The sequence below is a fragment of the Loxodonta africana genome, chromosome 15 (assembly GCF_030014295.1).
Source record: "Loxodonta africana isolate mLoxAfr1 chromosome 15, mLoxAfr1.hap2, whole genome shotgun sequence".
NCBI classification, from domain to species: Eukaryota; Metazoa; Chordata; class Mammalia; order Proboscidea; family Elephantidae; genus Loxodonta; species Loxodonta africana.
Genome location: NC_087356.1, coordinates 67108542 through 67126702, shown reverse-complemented (window position 1 = coordinate 67126702; position 18161 = coordinate 67108542). Strand labels below are relative to the sequence as shown.

Genomic DNA, 18161 nt, shown 5'->3' with positions numbered 1-18161 from the left:
GTGTAAATAGGCAAGGAAAATGCTTTGTTGTTGTTAGGTGTCATTGAGTAGATTTTCAACTCTTATAGATCCTACATTTTATGGAACAAAACTACACCATAGAGCTTTCTATGCTGTAATCTTTACAGAAGCAGATTTCTTCCACAGAGTCACTTGGTGGGTTTGAACTGCCAACCTTCCAGTTAACAGCCAAGTGCTTAACCATTGCACCAACAGGGCTCAGAACACTCAAAATTTTAAGTTATAAGAACTGTTTTTGAATGTTTAGAGTCTGGTCAGTACTAAGGCCCACCCCTATAACACAGAAACAAAGAAAGATATAGTTCCATGTGATGTTTATTTGCATGACCAATAATACTGGTATCCCAGAGTCTGTAACTTCCAACGTAGAGCAGGGACAGGGAGAGAGAATGGGAGATATTTGAATGATAAGATTTGCATCTGTTTCACACTGTATGAATAAGGACATACCTCAAATTTCCTCCTCTCTTCCTCCATAGAATTCCTGGAAGAAAATGGAAACAGGAAATCACTCCACAGTGACTGAGTTCATCCTCTCTGGGCTAACAGACAAACCAGAACTCCAGCTCCCCCTCTTTCTTTTCTTCCTAGGAACCTATGTGGTCACAGTGATGGGGAACCTGGGCATGATGACACTGATTGGGCTTAGTTCTCACCTGCACATACCCATGTACTATTTCCTCAGCAGCTTGTCCTTCATTGATCTTTGCTATTCCACTGTCATTACTCCCAAAATGCTGGTGAACTTTGTGACAGAGAAGAACACCATCTCCTACCCTGAATGCATGACTCAGCTCTATTTCTTTGTTGTTTTTGCTATTGCAGAGTCTCATATGCTGGCTATGATGGCATATGATCGCTATGTTGCCATCTGCAAGCCATTGCTTTACAATGTCACCATGTCTCACCAAGTCTGCTCCTGCCTGATAGTTGAGGTATATGTGATGGGCTTGATTGGTGCCACAGCTCACACAGGTTGCATGCTAACAGTGGTTTTCTGCAATGTTAAAATTATCAACCATTACTTCTGTGATGTTTTACCACTACTAGAGCTCTCCTGCTCCAGCACTTATATCAATGAGGTGGTAGTTTTGTGCTTCAGTGCATTTAATGTTGTTGCTCCAACCTTGACCATCCTTGGCTCCTATGTCTCCATCATTGCCAGCATACTGCGAATCCACTCCATTGAGGGCAGGTCCAAAGCCTTCAGAACATGCAGCTCCCACTTCTTGGCTGTTACACTATTCTATGGTTCTCTAGCATTCATGTACCTGAAGCCATGAAACGTCAGCTCCATGGACCAAAGCAAAGTGTCTTCCGTGTTTTACACCATTATTGTGCCAATGCTGAACCCCTTGATCTACAGCCTGAGGAATAAGGATGTCAAAGCTGCTCTAAATAAAATCATCGAGAAAAGACTCTTTTGCATTAGCAAAGATTCATGATTCTTGGAGAATATTCAGTAAGGAAGGAGTCCAGAGACAGCAACATATATACACAAGTAGTGAGATTACTGCCAACACTTGATTATTTATAAGAAAGGTCCCAAGGATGAGACTGGATTTGTAAGGTCATTGGGAGGGTAGTCACATGGAGGGCAGTGATGATTCTAGGAAGACCCAGAGGTAACCCATATTACCTCTAATCTTTTTTTTTTTAAACTTCAGAAGACTTCATGTGGGGAGATTATAATTTAAATACATGGGAAATGATATTTGGTTAGATAAGACTTACCTATCATAATACACGCTATGATCTATTTGGTCTGTATCTTTTGATATTCTTAATACTTTGCATATTGGCTCCTGTTTATTAATAATTGTGCAAATAAACTAAAAAGAAACAAATGCTAAAATAAATCATTTTTAATCATTTGAATTCTACAAAATTAATTCCCTACTAGTTACTAAGTGTAGAAATCCATATTAAGGAAAATGGGGGCAGATGTTGGATGATAAGGCATAATTCCTGCCCACAAGATGATAACTCTATGTTAGAAAAGATTTGTAGATTAACCAGGGCTGAATACACTGTGTGTATTTTTAATTATTTCTTTTGTAACATTCTTTTCCTCACAGTTTTAGCATTGCACTACCACCTTCGTTTCCCTGAGATCCTATATTCATTTTCCCCTATTTCTAAAAGTTTTTTTTTCTTTTCACCAATATTTTAGGATCATAGATGTAGAAGTGACATTTTTGATTATGCATTAAACCATACAGATCACTTATTCACAGGTAGAAGTTAAAATTGAGAACTTATTTTCTGACTAATTACTCAGACCTGCCTTGCCCAAAGGCTCAATATTTATTCTGGGGAAAAAAAAAAAAATTGTTGGCAGAATCATTTTGTAGACACTTAATAATTGCCTGGGGCTTCAAGTGAAAATTTGTGCATCTTCTTCCTTACCTTGTAGAGAGGAGTTTAAAATAGAAAATGTGACTCCTTTGATAATTTGGGAAGACTTCCAAATAGTAAATTCCCTCCTCTTTCCCTTTCTCAGCTAAGATCCCATTGCTACTTTTTAGAACAGTAACCAGAAAACTTTTGTTACTCCTCCATAGGGGCCATAAACCAACAATAACAACAACGAAAAAATAATAATAAACAAAATAAACAAAAAATCAAACCAGTTGACTTGGACTTACTCCTATTTATAATTCTCAGCAGCTATATATTTTTTTTTATTGGTGGCACCAGGTCCCACAAGCTCCTCCTGCCAGTTGCTGAGCTCCCACATAGATACATATATTTTTTATTGCACTTTAGATGAAGGTTTACAGAATAACCTAGTTTCTCATTAAACTGTTGGCACACGTATTGTTTTATGACATAGGTTATGAATCTAGTGGGAGACGTTATGATTGTTTCTGTTCAGCCCCTTAGCCTCTATACCAAGAGTACAAATTCTTTCTGTCATATCAACAAACCAATGCAAAATGCCTCATGGCCTTGGACAAGAGCATCATAAGAGATCAAGACCAGTGATTCATAATAGTTGCCAAAGGAGACTTTAAGGTTATGCCTCACTCAGCATCAGAGTACTGCAAGGTTAATATTCAGAACTATCTATCGGGATCATCAGAATCATTTCCCCCTGCAGAATAATGGAAGCGAAAAATGTACAGCACTGAAGTAATTAGGGAGAAGGAGGATTGTGTTTGAATTGCAGTCTTCAATTCTTAGAATCTTAGAGTCCCCTGCTCTAGCCTCAGTCCCAATGTACTTAATGATGAACATAACTAATTATGTATCTCCACTTGTCCTCTGTCTTACTTATTTAGTGCTGCTATATCAGAAAATCCACAAGTGAATGGCTTCAACAAACAGAAATTTATTTTGTCACAATTTAGGAGGCTAGAAGTCTGAATTCAGGGTCCAAGCTCTAGAGGGAGGCTTTTTTGCTTTTTCTTTGTAGGCTCTGGAGGAAGGTCCTTGTCTCTTCTGAGCTTCTGCTCCTGGGCAAACTTCATGTGGCTTGACATCTCTTGTCCCTCATCTTTGCTTCTCTTGCTTCTTTAATCTCTTTTTATGTCTCAAAAGAAATTGACTTAAAATACACCCCACACTAGTCTTGCAACAAAGACAACACATTCCCAACTGGGATTATAATAACAGACACTTAGGTTGGGGTGGGGGGGGGCATAATTCAGTCAATAACAACCTCACTGTGATATTTACACACACAATTTCCTTATCATCTCCCTGTCCCCTATGCTATAAAATTATAGCAAACACTGTTTATTCATTTCAATTCAGGCATAGAGATATCCTTGTTCACTTATGTTTAGTCTATGTTAACTTATCTCTAAAAATTTCATCTAACCACATACTTGACAGCCACTGTGCTAGATGCTTTTTTGAGTTTAAGTGTACGGAAGCAGAAAAACCAGTAAACAAATCTTCATAAGTAATACAGAATTAAATGATTAAGTGATAAATGTCAACATGAACACATTCATGGATATACAGAAAATGGTCTTATGAACTTGAGTTTTCTATTATACCTTAAATATTAGATTTCAGGGGACAGGAATTGGAAGAAGGAGAAAATTAAGGAAACACGATGGGTCAAAACCAAAAGCATACCAAAGGCCCTTTTGTGGCATAGCCAAAGTATGTGATTCTTGCTGTTGTTATGTGCAGTCGAGTTGATTCTGACTCACAGCAACCCTATAGGAGAGAGTAGAACTGCCCCATAGTGTTTCCAAGGAGCAGCTGGTGGATTTGAACTGTTGACCTTTTGGTGAACAGCTGTGCTCTTAACTACTACTTGTAAGGAAATAAAAGAAGAAATTATAATAAAACTAATTTGTTGTTAGATACCAATCTTGGAATGACATGAAAATTAGTCTTAACTTTATTTAAAGACCATGGAGAATATCGATGTCATTTAAGAAATTAATGTTCAGAAAAATGATTGTGAATCTCTTTATTATGTGTATTAACGTAAAAAGGACGAACAGGAAAGATAGGCTAAGGAAATGAATTATGGTCATCATTGTGGGAATGAACATGTTGGGTAAATGGAAGATATTTTAGAGAGAAACCCAATAGACTGTGATTAAAACAACAGTACCACTTATGAAGTTCTTGCCAACACCCAATAATTGTACTAAGCACCTTCCAGGTATCGTTTTATTTAGTTCTCATACTACTACCAAGAGATAGATATTAACATGTCCATTTTTTTTCCCCCCAGAGGTTTGCAGAGTAAATGTAGTTTGCTGAAGTTCACATAGCAACTAAGTGACTGAGCTGAGATGTGAACGCAGGATTGTCGAACAATCATGACCATTAAATTGATAAAATCATGAAAAGGTGGAATTGAGAGGTATTAAAGACGATACATCCAATGTTCCATGCAGTGCTTTTGTCCTTGAACAATATAAATGCCAAGTGGTGATACAAGCTATGCTTGAACAGTTCTAATTGTGAGTAGGTGGTTGCGCACTCAAGAAGCTGATTCCATTTCTGGAGATGTCTGACTGCTAGCATGTTCTTACTTCTTGTGAAGCAAAATATGTCTCTCCATGGTTTCCAGAAGTTTGCTTTACTTCAGTCTCTTGAAGACACATTTAAAAAGTCCAAAACACCCATCGATGTCTAGTCAATTGAAACTCATAGCTGCCCTACAGTACAGAGTAGAACCGTGCATCAGGGTTTTCAATGCTGTAATCTGTGCAGAGAAGACTGCCACATCTTTCTACCATGCAGCAGCTGGTGGGTTTAAATCACCATCCCTTTGGTTAGCAGCAAAGCTCTTCACCACTGCACCACCAAGGATCCCTTTAAAAAGAGCCCAATACCTCTTAAACATAGGAAAATTGTAACCATTTGAAGATAATTATCAGATGCTACATGTAGCTTTTTTTTTTTTTTTTTTTGCTATTTATGTATCCCCAGTTCTTTCAACTATTCCTCAAAATGCAAGGTTTCTAAATATTTTCCGGACGTTTTCCAGTTTCTCTATATTCCATGTATTGTATCTCAGCTGAACAATTTTTACTTGAGTCTTAAGTAGAACTACCAATTTCTGTTTTGTAGAATCTGTTTGTTTTCTTTGCAAATGTAGACTAAAGATACGTGTCTTTGTAAAATTCTGCATCACACTGGTGACCAGTATTGTACTTAGACTGGAATCCATAATAGTATGTTGCATGTCCTCTGCTAAGCCACATCCCCGCAATCTTTAACTTCTGTAGTAAACATGATTATAAATTCTGACCACCATAGAAGACTTCTTGTGTCTGTCTTTTAAAACCCTTCATATATTTTAGTAATATGCGTAGCCTTCTAACCTCTACCACTTCAGCCATGAAGTCAAATTAAAGTGTAGACCAATCTTATCTACTGCTCCCCAGGCCACAGTGGTGGAATATGTGACGTAAATTTATGTCATCATATTTATTATGTCCCTGGGATTGTTCAACTAGAAACAGTAGAAAACAATACCTCACTCTTGGAGAAGCTGTTGACATTGAGTATGGGATCAGCCAGGCAGGTATATCTCTGCCTCGTAGTCTGTGTGAAGGAAGCTGGGACAAAGAGCCACAAAGTCTCAGGACGAAAAGGTCTTGGCAGCTGTCCAGTCCTTCAGCTATTTTGAGTCAGGATGCTAGTGAGAAAAATAACTCAGAAAAGAATTAGTAGTTTTCACAGGTTTATGAGACTTATGTCTATTAATTATAAAAAGTATTCACTACTATTCCTTATTCTGTCGAATGAAAATATAATTATTATTCCTTTTAGTATGACATTAATGTATTTATATAGAATATGGGAGCAAAAGAAAAACACCTTGGCAAAACAAAACAAAACAAAACACTAGTACCATTCCTTTTGACTGACCAAAAAAATACACAAATTTGTGTTTTAAAAATTTATAGAATATCTTAATTATAAGATCCTCAAAGTCTATACCTCATGTGGTCAACCACCATCAATGGATTTTCCAGATGCACACGAGATGCTCAAGAGATCCCTGGAACATTAATCTCTTCTGATCAGGGCGAAATTAAGGACCTCCACAGAATTACACACGTCCATACACACACACACACACACACAAACACATACACAAAGTGAACTTATTTTCTCTGTTTTAGAACCTGCTGAGGCTGAGAGGATAACGGACCATAGAAGTCATTCCTCAGTAACTGAGTTTATTCTCTCTGGGCTAACAGAACAAACTGAACTCCTGCTGCCCTTCTTCTTCCTCTTCCTAGGAATCTATGTGGTCACTGTGGTGGGGAACGTGGGCATGATCACACTGACTGGACTCAGTTCTCACCTGCACACCCCCATGTACTATTTCCTCAGCAGTTTGTCCTTCACTGATCTCTGCCAGTCCACTGTCATTACCCCAAAAATGATCGTGAACTTTGTGACAGAAGAACCCCATTTCCTACCCTGAATGCACGACTCAGCGCAGCTCTACTTCTTTATTATTTTTGCTATTGCAAAGTGTCACATGCTGGCAGAAATGGCATATGATCACTATGCTGCCATCTGTAATCCTTTGTTTATAATGTTACTATTATGTCTTATCACATCTGCTTCTGGCTCACAGTGGGAGTTCATATTTTGTGCATTACTGGGTCTACAATTCATACAGGCTTTATGTTGGAACTCTTTTTCTGTAAGACCAATGTGGTTAAACATTATTTCTGTGACCTCTTTCCTCTCCTGGAGCTTTCCTGCTCCAGTGTCTACATCAATGAATTACTGGTTCTGGGTTTGGATGCATTTCACATATTGACTCCTTCCTTAACCATCCTTGCCTCCTACATATTCATCATTAGTAGCATTCTCCACAGTAGCTCCACTGAGGGCAGGTCCCAAGCCTTTAGCACTTTAGTTGCCTCATCTTGGCTGTTACAATCTTTCATGGTTCTGCAGCATTTATGTACCTATAGCCATCAAATGTCAGCTCCATGGACCAAGGCAAAGTGTCCCTTGTATTCTGTACTATTGTACCAATGCTGAACCCCATGATCTACAGTCAGAGGAATACCAACCAAAAACCAAATCCACTGCTATTGAGTCGATTCTGACTCATAGTGACAAGAATGTCAAATTTGTCCTGAAGGAAATTCTAGAAAATAAAGCATGGGCATGAATAGAATCCATGCTACAGTGTCCTATCAGAAACAGGTCTTTGGTTTGCTGATATATGTAATTTGTTCAGTTAATTCTTGAAATTTGTGGGTTCATTGACACTTCTTTCCCCTATACATGTCCAAAATTCCCTTTCAGGCCACCTCTTTCTTCAAGCCTGTATTACAATGACTACATATAGAGAAATATGGAGAATAAAAACAAAAACTGTCTAGAATTACAAGAACTATAGTTTCATTTTTAAATAATATACAAACAAGAAAGAACTATGATGACAATAATGGTAATGAGGGTAACATACATTACTGAGATTTTATAAGATGTCAAACCCTGTACCAAACAACCAAGTGCATCACTTTATTTAATATTTACAATATTCCCCCAGGGCAAGCTCTAGTACTATTCTCCTTTCAAAGATGAAGAAATTAAATCTCAAAGAGTTTGCATAACCTGTCAAGTTTCAAACAAAAAGCAGTTAAGCCTGGAAACACACTTGAGAAATTTGATTCCAAGATTCATGATTTTACTCGAAGTGTTACTCAGGCCAAAGGTAACTGTAGGAGGTCAAAGGACTCCCTGAGGTTTCTCTACACACCAAGCATCACTAGCTCCCTCTATGACTGTGCTTCTGTCCACTGAATATATTGTTGTTAGGTGCCGTGGAGCCAGTTCCGACTCAGGGACCCTACGTGCAACACAAGCAAACACTGCCTGAGTCTGAACCATCCTCACGATCTTTATTATGCCTGAGCCCATTGTTGCAGCCACTGTGTCAGTCCATCCCACCGAGGGTCTTCCTCTTTTGTGCTGACCGTCTACTTCACCAAGCATGATGTCCTTTTCCAGGGACTAATCCCTCCTGATAACATATCCAAAGTATTTGACATGAAGTTTTGCCATCAGGCTTCTAAAGAGCTTTCTGGCAGTACTTCTTCAAGGCAGATTTATTTGTTATTTTGACGGTCCATGGTATATTCAATATTCTTCGTCAACACCATAATTCAAAGATGCCAATTCTTCGGTCTTCCTTGTTCATTGTGCAGCTTTTGAATGCATATGAGGCAATTGAAAACACCATGGCTTGAGTCAGGTGCACCTTAGTCCTCCACGTGACATCTTTAACAGTTTAAAGAGATCTTTTGCAGCAGATTTGCCCAATGCCATATTTGATTCTTGACTGCTGTTTCCATGGGTGTTGGTTGAGGATTCAAGTAAAATAAAATCCTTGACAACTTCAATATTTTCTCAGTTTATCATTTTGTTGCTTATTGGTCCAGTCGTGAAGATTTTTGTTTTCTTTATGTTGAAGTGCTGTCCATACTGAAGGCTATAGTCTTTGATCTTCATAACTTTGCATTTTAAGTCCTCTTCACTTGCAGCAGAGCAAAATCGCACCATCCTTCATCTGCATAACACAGGTTGTTAATAAGTCTTCTCCTATCCTGATACTGCATTCTTCTTAATATAGATCAACTTGGATTATTTGCTCAGCATACAGATTGAATAAGTATGGTGAAAGGATACCACCCTGATGCAAACATTTCCTGACTTTAAACAACACAGTATCCCCTTCCTCTGTTCAAACGACTGCCTCTTGATCTATGTACAGGTTCCTAATGAGCACAATTAAGTGTTGTGCAATACCGATTCTTTGTGGTGTTATCCATAAGCTGTTATGAACCACACTGTCGAATGTCTATGCATAGACCCTAAAACAAAGGTTAACTTGCACTCTCTACTTTCAGCCAAGATCCATTTGACATTCAGCAATGATATCCTCATTCCACGTCCTTTTCTGAGTTTGGCTTGAACTTCTGACAGTTCCCGTTTGATGCACTGCTGCAACTGTTTTTTAATGATCCTCAGTAAAAATTTTACTTACGTGTGATGAAAATGATATTATTCCATTATATCAAGCACTCTGTTTTATCACCTTTCTTTGGAATGGGCACAATTATGCATCTCTTCCAGTCAGTTCACCAGGAAGCTGTCTTCCAAATTTCTTGACATAGATGATTGAACACTTCCAGTGCTGCATCTGTTTGTTGAAACATCTCAGCTGGAAAGGAAAACAGAGAAATTAAATGGCCAATATAGATTGGAAGCAGAGCCAGAAAGCTTTGAATGTCAGACTCAACATAATTAGTCTTGAGGTCAATAGAAAATGAAAACTTACTGTAGAAATTTTCAGTAAGGGGAAAAAATTTTTATTTCAATATTTTAGAAAGTAAAATTCTGATAACAGTAAAAAAAAAATGAAGTGAACAAACAGAAATGAAAGCGTGATTGAATAATGTGAACATTAGTTCTTTTCAAAAATACTTATTAATTAGATAATAATATTTTAGAAAATAAAATACTGCAACCCCTGAGGTGAAGAGTGAGATTGGCTAATTTAATTATTTAAGCCAGGGGTGGTAGAAATTAAAACGAACAAAACCTAACGGGGCAGGCCTGCCCCCACTTAAGGGAGAGCTTAATTTCAGTGAGTCAATTATGTGTGAAGTCTTCTTACTTTGAGAGACTTCTAATAGATAGGTAGATATATATGTGTGTGTGTAATATTCTTCAATTATTCAACAAATTCTGACTTTCAGAAGAGTCATTAGATCATCTCTTTAAAGTAATGGTGAATAATATTATATTCAACATATCTTAAAGCTACATATTTTAATAACCTGTTATACGAAGTGGAGCCCTGGTGGTGCAGTGGTTAAAGGGCTTGGCCACTAACTGAAAGGTTGATGGTAGGAACCCACCACCCTGATTCACAGGAGAAAGACATGGCAGTCTGCTTCTGTGAAGACGTACAATCTAAGAAACCATATGGGAGAGCACCACTCTCCTTTTGGGTTTCTATGAGTGGGAATCAACTCAACAGCAGTAGGCTTGGTTTTCTGGGTTTGGATGATATAAAAAATGTATCTTGGGTGGGGGGGTGCTACCAACAAAACTGCATCTTTAGGAAATAAATTGGAATTTTCTCTTTGCAATATTCTGTAATTACAGTCATGCAATGAAAAATTGGTTTTTTTTTTGTCCCTAAGTGCTTTCAAGTAGGAATCAAGTATTTGCTAATCTGTTCTCTTTAACAGAAGAATCATTCCAGGGTCATTTCTTTGGTAAATACTAATTATACAAAGGCAGGGGCAATTACACCTTAAAACTCATAATGGCATTCATGACAAAATCAAAGAGGCATGTAGAGAAAGTGTGAATTAAGGAAAGAATTTCTTACCTCCAGAGGGTAGCAGCCTGCCCCATGTGTGCAGAACAGATAACTGTAATTCCCTGGAACCCCATTCTGTGTTTTCTATTCTCTGTGTGATATCAAAATTAATTTTTATTACTACAGGTATTGTTAAGAAGCCCTGGTGGCAGAGTGTTGAAAGAGCTCGGCTGATAATCAAAAGAATGAACAAATCTGTCTTGGAAGAAGTTCAGCCAGAATGCTCCTTAGAAGTAAAGATAGCAAGACTTCACATACTTTGGACATGTTATCAGAAGGTATTAGTCCCTGGAGAAGGACATCATGCATGATTAAGTAGAGTGTTAGTGAAAAAGAGGAAGACCCTCAACTAGATGGATTGACACAGTGGCTACAATGGGCTCAATCATAACTATGACTGTGAGGATGGTGCAGGACCAGGCAGTGTTTCTTTCTGTTGTACATAGTGTCACTACGAGTAGGAACAGACTTGACAGCATCTGACAACATATATACGTACATATATAAATACATATATATATAGATAAGAGAGAAAAAAATGGCTCACGTGCTTGTAGAGGCTAGTAAGTTCCAAATCCCTGGGTCAGGCTGTAGGCTTCTCCTTACCCATGTAGCTTCAGGGGTTGGTGAACCCAAGATTGGCAGGTAAGCTGGCAGAACTCTGGCTCAGAGACTATGAAGGCTGAAGAATACCAAGATGGCCAGGTAAGCAGCTAGCTCAAGTTCCAAGAACCAGAGGTCAGATGAACAGGAGATAGCTGTAGTATCCAGAGCAAAGAAAAGCCCTGGAGCTTTCCTGGAAAGTCCACCCATATTGAACACAGGTGCACCCCAAAAGAAACTCCCTTTCAACTGATTGGCCTCTCATAACAGATCTCATCATGGAGGTGATTACATTATCCCAGATCTCATGGAGGTAATTATGTCATTACATAGCTGTCAAACTACATCATAATTGCCAAACCACTGAGAATCACGGCCCAACCAAGTTAATACATAATCTTAACCATCACAATTTGCACCAAATCTTTACAGGGATTTACTGAAATGAGACAATGAATGTCAATGGGTTTTTATAATCTCTAGACAATTAAGAGGAAGTACATAACTGAACAGCCAAAGTCACTTAGAGCTTGACAGTATAAACTATTTATGTCATGACAGGAATGCATTTTCTTCTTTCTTCTTACAGAGAGACCTTTCCTATATAATCAATGTGCACAGGGTGATAAAGGTCAACCTGTGGGCTAAAGTTGGCTGGAAGGGCAAACTCTTGCCCCCTCCAGCTGGGCATCTACCCAACTAAAACAGGGAATAACAGAGAATTAGAGAGATTCCCTTTCCATCCATAACAAAGAAACAAGAAAGAGTGAATCTGGTGTCACTGGATGGGTATGCTGCTGTTTTTTCTAAATGTAGAGATTATAAAAGATGGCTACAAATGGAACTGACTTACAATGACCTCTCAAGATATAGAAAAGTAGTCAAAATAAAGGTGTCATTGCTGTAGAATGATAAATGCTATTAATAATTTAGACTTAGTGTAAATATTTGTTTTCTGAATTTTGACTCATACCTGAGAGAATTAAAAGTCTGTGATGCTTATGGCTGAGACTCAGATAGTTTTCCTCAATGATTGACAAATTTAGCATCCTCTAAAAATTCCAGGGACCCCCGGTCGCACAGTGGTTAAGCATTTGGTTGCTAGCCAAAAAGGATGGCAGTTTGAATCCACCAGCTGCTCCTTAGAAACCCTATGGGGCAATTCTACTCTGGAACTGCCAATCGACTGGATGGCAGTGGGCTTACTTATTTATTTTTTAATTCCACTCCTTTGGCCTGAAGAGCAGTAGGCTATGATAGGTCTATTACTTTAATTTGACTTCATGTCTAAAATGTTGGAGGTCAGAAGACTATGCATATTGCTAAAACATGTGAAGGGTTTTGTGAGTCAAACATTACTTGTCTTCTACACTTGCCAGTTTTTATATCATATATTTCAGGTGTGTTTGCTACAGAAGGAAGTTACAGATTGCAGAGATGGGGTTTAGTAGACCACATGTAACATGCATTATGGATTTCAGTCTAAGTACAATACTAGTTACCAGTGTGATGTAGATTTTTACTAAGACAAACATCTTGGTCTACATTTGCAAGGGGAAAGAAAAAAAACAGAAATTTATAGTCTCAGCTTACTAGGCACAATTTTGGTTAGTAAATGTTATCTTTGCACAATTATTATTTTTTTACTTTTTTTTTTTTAATTGTGCTTTACGTGAAAGTTTACAAATCAAGTCAGTCTCTCATAAAAAAAGCCATATACAACCCACCATGTTCTTCCAGCTGCTTTCCCCTTAATGGGACAGCACATTCCTCCTCCCAACCCTCTATTCCCCTTGTCCATTCGACCAGTTCCCGTCCTTTTCTTCCTTCTCATCTCGCCACCAAAAAGGAGTTGCCCACATACTCCCATATGTCTTCTTTAGCCACGAAGTTCACTCCTCACCAGTATCATTGTCTATCTTATATTCCAGGCCAATCCCTGTCTGTAGAGTTGGTTTCGGGAATGCTTCCACTCTTGGGCTATCTTGACCATCAGAGTCCCTCAGGTCTCAGTCAGACCATTAAGCCTGGTCTTTTTACAAGAATTTAAGATCTGCATCCCACTGTTCTACTGCTCCATGAGGGACTCTCTGTTGTGTTGCCTTTCAAGGGAATGACTGACGGTAGCTGGGCACCATCTAGTTCTTTGGGTCTCAGGCTGATGGAGTCTCTGGTTTATGTGGCCTTTTCTGTCTCTTGGGCTCATATTTACCTTGTGTCTTTGGTGTTCTTCATTCTCCTTTGCTCCAGGTGGGTTGAGGCCAATTTATTTGCATAATTACTGATACTGTCTTCATGCTCAAAAGTTGATCAACCTTTCTGTGCTTCAGTATCCTCATTCATAAAAGAGGATTGCATATAGGTAAACACACGAGGACTAAAGCTGTAGAGTGCTTCAAACATTATTTGATGTACAAAGCCAAAATAACCTAATCCACTACAGTGAAGTCAATTTCAACTCAGAGTAACCCTATAGGGTTTCCATGGCTAAAAATCTCTATGAAAGCAAGCTGCCACATTTTTCTCTTTTGGAACCACTGGTGGTTTTGAACCACCGAGTTATCGGTTATCAGGAGATATCTTTCATCACTGTGCCATCAGGGTAAATGCTATCCAAGTCTTTATAATATATGTATTAAGTTCAGTTTAGACAAATTTGTTTAAAGATACAGTTTTGTATTTGTAAGGGTATATCCTAACACAACATGGTGTTTTGCACATGGTTAAATGAACGAATGCATGATTTCAATATATAGCATACTAAATGTAATCATTTTATGAGCAAATAAGGTACAAATTACTATCTGGGTAAGTGTAGGCAAATTACCTCTCTGTGCCTCAGCTCCATTATTTTTTTAATGGCATGATATACTAAGTTAAGTCATACGAAACTGCTCCCTGATTCAATCTATTATTATCTTCCACTATGGGCTGGGAGAAGCTTAAATGTGCTCATAAATGTAACAAATTTACAGTTGTATGTGGCACAGAGTAAATGTTCAATAAAAATATTCCCCAAAACTACAAAGAGCAACAGTAGCAAATACAATGAACTACTTCTCTAAACCTTAAATAAATTAAAAAAGATTAAAATTATGGCTTCAAATATTTCAGAAATTTACATTCATTTTGGAAGCTGTTGTCATGAGGACCTCCTAGAACAATGTCTGCCAGACCGTAATTCTGGTCAACAACCTAATAAATGAGAATATTATATTCACGAGGATGCTAATGACAACATCATAAGAAGGAAAAGAAAAGAAAATTTTAATTGCTCCTTTTTCCCAATAGCTCATTCCTGGTGGATAGAAGTCTTGAGGGACCTTCTGTCTGCATGTTTTTGATGAGACCTCTTGTATATCCAAACCCTAGATAAAAACATGCCACTTTGGCAAATGCCTCAGGTGGCACTGTGAGGGAGCTACACTAGAGAATCATGACTTTTGATTCATAATATTGACATGAGCAACTCAGAAACTGAGATCTGCATTCTAAGCCCTCAGTAAAAGAGAACCAAGGGGTTTCTATTTTGAACTGCCACCACCAACATTACGAAGAGCTACTTCCTTCAGAGGGCACTTGGTCTAAATCATACAGAGAACCCTGGCTAAGCACTCCACACAGAGAAAAGGTGAGTATCTGAATCCCATGTCTTGTAGAAGCTTTTAATCTTCATGAAGTCTTACCCTCCTTACAACAATATAGGAATCTTCTAAAGCTACCTGTCAAATGGTTACTCTTTTTTCCCGTAATGCATTCAAAGACAGAAAACTATCTTTTTTCATATTTCAGCATATCCTAATTTCAAATATGTTTATCATTAGCAAGGTTCCAATGTGGTAGTATATGTTTTGCAGAAGAGTTGAGAAGAATGCAAATAAGGCATGGAAAATGCTTTGTTGTTGTCTTTGTTGTTAGGTGCCATTGAGTCGATTTTAAACTCATATCGATTCCACGTGATAGAGCAGAAGTATCCCATAGGGCCTTCTAGGCTTTAGTCTTTACAAAAGCAGATTGTCAGGTCTTTCTTCTGCAGAGCCACTGGGTGGGTTTTAATTGCAAGCCTTCCATTTAGGAGCAAAGTACTTAACTATTTTACAACCAGGGCTCAGAACACTCAATATTCTAAGTTACCAGAACAGTTCTTTGGATGTTCAGACTGGTTAGTACTAAGACCCACACTTAGAAACAAAAAAGAATTAATTTCACCTGATGTTGATTTGCATGATCTATAAACTGGGACAACAGAGTCTTTAACTTCCAATGAAGAGCAGGTACAGGGAGGGAGAATTGGAGATATCTGAATGATAAGACTTGCATCTATTTCACACTGTGTAAATAACCACCTACCTCTAATTTCTTCTTCTCTTCCTTCATAAAAATCCCAGAGGAAAATGGCAGCAGGAAATCACTCCACAGTTACTGAGTTCATCCTCACTGGGCTAACAGACAAACCAGAACTTCAGCTGCCCCTCTTTCTTTTCTTCCTAGGAACCTATGTGGTCACAGCGGTGGGGAAGCTGGGCATGATTACACTGATCGGGCTCAGTTCTCACCTGCACATCCCATGTGCCATTTCCTCAGCAGTTTGTCCTTCATTGATCTCTGCTATCCCACTGTCATTACCCCCCAAATGCTGGTGAACTTCGTGACGGAGAACACCATCTCCTATTCTGAATGCATGACCAAGCTCTACTTCTTTGCTTTTTTTGTTATATCAGAATGTCATATGTTGGCTGTGATGGCATACGATCGTTATGTTGCCATATAGAAGTCATTGCTTTACAACGTCACTATGTCTTATTAGGTCTGCTCCTGGTTGGTAGTTGAGGTATATATAATGGTCTTGATTGATGCCACAGCTCACACAGGTTGCATGCTAAGGGTGGTTTTCTGCAAGAATAATATAATCAACCATTATTTCTGTGATATTTTTTCCACTACTGGAGCTCTCGTGCTCTAGCACTTATACCAACGAAGTGGTACTTTTGTGCTTCAGTGCATTTAATGTTGTAGCACCAACCTTGACCATCCTTGGCTCCTATGTCTCCCTCATTGCCAGTATCCTGAGAGTCTGCTCCATGGAAGGCAGCTCCAAAGCCTTCAGTACATGCAGCTCCCACATTTTGGCTGTTATACTCTTTTATGGTTCTGTAGCATTCATGTACTTGCAGTGATCAAACACCAGCTCCATGGATAAAGGGAAAGTGTCTTCTGCGTTTTACTTCATTTTCATGGCAATGCTGAACCCTATGATCTACAGCCTGAGGAATAACGATGTCAAAGTTGCTCTAAAAAAAATCACTGAGAAAAGATCATTTTGCAGTAGCAAATATTTATAATTCTCGAAGAAGATCTAGTAAGAAGGGAGTTCACAAACAGCAACATATATACATAAATAGCAAGATTATTGCCATCACTTGATGTTTTGGAAGAAAGGTCCAAGGATACACTAGATTCATAGTGTCACGTGCAGGGCTGTCGCATGCAGGGCAGCATCAATTGTAGGAAGTCTCAGAAGTTACCAGTAGTAACCCATATTGCCTCTAATCATTTTTAAACATCTTCAAAGGCCTTCATGTGGGGAGATTATAATTTATATACATGGAATTTGGCACTTTGTTAGATAAGACTTAACTATCATAATACATAGAATGATCTGTGTGGTCTGTGTCCTTTGATCTTAATACTTTGTGAATTATTGTTTACCAATAAGTGAACAAACTCATCTGGAAAAAAAGATCTGTAAAATAATTTTTAATCACTTGAAATCCATGTGTGAGTAATTTTTATTGTATTACTCCTGGCATTGAACAAAGACATCCAGTGAAAAACTTTTTTTTTCACACTGATGGGTGATAAATTGAAATAATGGTTTATAAAAATTATATGTTTCAGAGGATTTATTTATATTTATATAGTAAAACTTTTTAAAGAGATTATAATAAAAAATAATTTTTTGTTAGATGATACAAATCTTTGAATGACATGAAAATCAGTCTGAACTTCATTTATAGACCATGGAGAATATTGATGACTCTTGAGAGTTTAATATCAGCAAAATCATTGTGAATCTCTGTATTACTATGTGTGTTAATGAGAAAAGACCAACAAGAAAGTGAAGCTAAGGAAATAAAATTATGGCCATCATTATGGGAATGAACATCTTGAGCAAATAAAAGATATTTTAGAGAGAAACTCAATGAAAAAACCACACCAAACCCACTGCCCTCGAGTCGATTCTGACTCATAGCGACCCTATAGGACAGAGTAGAACTGCCCCATAGAGTTTCCAAGGAGTGCCTGGCAGACTTGAACTGCCGACCTCTTGGTTAGCAGCAGTAGCACTTAAACACTACATCACCAGGGTTTCCAGAAACTCAATAAGCTGTGACTAAAAAAACAACACAACATTTATTAAGTTTTACTAAGTTCTGGTCAACAGCCAATAACTGTACTAAGCACTTTCCAGGTGTTATTTTAAGTGTATTTCACACCACTACCAAGAGATAAATATTAATATCTTTTTTTTTTTTTCAGAGGCTTGGAGATTAAAAATTGTTTGCCCACGATCACATAGCAAGTATGTGGTTGAGCAGAGATTTGAATACAGGACGGCGTAACAATAGCCTATTGCCGTCGAGTTGATTCCTACTCATAGCGATCCTATAGTACAGAGTAGAACTGC

The 18161-nt window shown here is 38.1% G+C and overlaps 3 pseudogenes; all 3 read left to right on the top strand.

Annotated features, from left to right (window-relative positions):
- Window positions 1-501: 501 nt before the first annotated feature.
- On the top strand, window positions 502-1466 carry LOC135227710 (olfactory receptor 8G50-like; annotated as a pseudogene).
- A 3046-nt stretch (window positions 1467-4512) lies between these two features.
- LOC100655598 (putative olfactory receptor 8G2) lies at window positions 4513-7599 on the top strand (annotated as a pseudogene).
- Window positions 7600-15737: 8138 nt separating this feature from the next.
- On the top strand, window positions 15738-17026 carry LOC100655315 (olfactory receptor 8G50-like; annotated as a pseudogene).
- Window positions 17027-18161: the final 1135 nt, after the last annotated feature.